The sequence below is a fragment of the Peromyscus leucopus genome, chromosome 9, assembly GCF_004664715.2.
Source record: "Peromyscus leucopus breed LL Stock chromosome 9, UCI_PerLeu_2.1, whole genome shotgun sequence".
NCBI lineage: Eukaryota > Metazoa > Chordata > Mammalia > Rodentia > Cricetidae > Peromyscus > Peromyscus leucopus.
The window spans coordinates 38,935,414-38,937,666 of NC_051070.1; the positions used below are offsets into that span (position 1 = coordinate 38,935,414).

Consider the following 2,253-nt stretch of genomic DNA (forward strand, 5'->3'; position numbering starts at 1 on the left):
GTTTGTTTCTTCTAGTAGTTTAGCATTTTTTCTAGGAGTTAGTTATGGTTTACATGATGCATTTACATATCAATTTACTCTTACCTTGTATTTTGTCATATTTGAAATAAAATTATTGTAGACATCATAGAATTTACCTCATTTCTAAATCTGTGTGGTCAGCTTCATTTCCTTTATTCTTGGCATATATAAAGTAAATCAAATAACAAAAGAAATTCAACTCTTCCATACCCTGTAAACCAAGTACTTTTGCTTCTGTACCCACTCGTATCTGACGTTCAGAGACCTTTTACTTATTTTAGTATTCTTTATAATCCTCTTAAAAATTATGTAGCAATAGTGTCTGAAAAAATATGTTTCCTCTGTGTTTATACTAGTAAAAAAGCATGTTAACTTTTAAAAGCTTTTATTGCAATGATGGTTTTATTCTTATTGCTCTAAAACAACTATATCCAGAGAGAATACATGCCTTTTGCCATATTAGGTTACAAACAGACAGAAGGACCGAATTGACTAACAGAGCAAAAATATTTACTATTGAATGTTATCTGAGACTGAGCAATACTCAGTGGTTGGAGGCTCCCCAGAACACACGAAGAGCCTTTCTGTACTGCTTACAGAAGTGGTTCTATCATCAAGAAGGCATTGGATTATCAATAAAAATTACCTGAAATTGATTACATTTTAAATAATATAACAACTGAGTAAAAATAACAACAGTTCAAAATTAAAATACTTTCAAACAATATTGTTAGGACCCAGGCTCTACCTTACCCACTTCTTTGAATTCTCCACAATCAAATCTATATGCAATCCAATCTATACGCACATAGAAAATTGAGTTCCTGAAAATGAATTCTGGAAACCTCTGCCATGAATACATTGTTCTGTGGACCAAGAGTGGTGAGTACAAATCAATGAACTGTTTTAGAAATACAAAGTTGGACTGTTTGAATTTTCCTGATCGAGTCATCATTGACATTCAAAATAGGCTGAAAATTTAGAATGCCTTTATCTTTATCACTAAAAAGAGATATCTCATATTGCTACTTACAAGGCCTTTTCCACTACATTCTCTTATTAGATCATAATAACCTTGGGACTTGGGTTTTATTATAATTACCAACACTGAGGAGAAGAAATCAAGTATACCAAATAATTGATTTGCTTACTCTCCACTCAGTGATAGAGTCACAAATAGGACATGAATATAAACATTTTATACAATTTACTGAACTGCTAAGCTGAGGAATGTCTTGGAGCTGAGGTTTTCTCAGCAATAACTGAAGGATGATCATGAGGATTCAAATAGCTGACATTCAGTAACCATTTGATGAAGGCAAAATGGAGATGATCATTGTTATTACTATTACCATATTCATGAGTGCATTGGGACTCTATTTGCAAGTAATAATCACTTGATTGACTGGAAAGCTTCAGTTTCTATTTTTTTTTTCCAACAAATACCCAGCTCCTCTACCTTCCCACTTATGAGTTTCATAGAAGTTTTGTAGACTTTATCATACCTTTGGTTTAGCTATATTCCGCTAAATATTCTTCTCACTCACTGTAGAATGGGATTCCAGGGCTAGCTCACCGAAGAGCTATCATTACCTCTCATCTCAAATGCCATTTCCACTGAGAAATTTTTATTTTATCCTCAAGTCTGGACTCAGACACTAGTCTTGGAGTTTCACCCACCCACACTTTAGCATGAATATTGCATTGCAATTTTCTATTTTCTCCTCAATTTCTGCACTGCAGTGAAAACTTCTTGAAAGCAAAGAGCATGGTTTATTCAGGTCTGTACTTCTGATGTGAGGAACCATACTGAAAACATGATATTTTTGTTATGTGGTGTGTTATTTAGTCCATGATAAAACTGATGTACAATATGTATACAATGTCTTCAGTTTTACATAGGATCAATTCTCTTATTTTATTTTAAAATAGAGAACCCTTTACAAATTTGAGTGTCATCCATCTACAGATGGCATACTAATCTCTTTGATATTGTTCATGTTTTGGTGTATGTACTACCAAAGAAAGCACAGCATACCTTATTTTAAAAGGACACAATAGAGAATGACTGCAAACATCTACCACTAATAGCAAATAGCAATTTCTTTTCTCAGAAGAGATTATTTTTTAAACCTATACCAGGTTACTGACAAAGTTATTTGAAAATTATTCATACATTTGAACATGGGGTGTTCTGCTTTAACATCTATCCGGATACTTCTAGCATAGGCA

At 33.1% G+C, this 2,253-nt stretch overlaps 1 non-coding gene across 1 annotated transcript; it reads right to left on the reverse strand.

The window, feature by feature from the left end:
- Positions 1-1,945: 1,945 nt before the first annotated feature.
- Positions 1,946-2,052, reverse strand: LOC114699888. The gene has a single exon (XR_003735604.1). It is a non-coding gene; the product is annotated as a U6 spliceosomal RNA (small nuclear RNA).
- Positions 2,053-2,253: the final 201 nt, after the last annotated feature.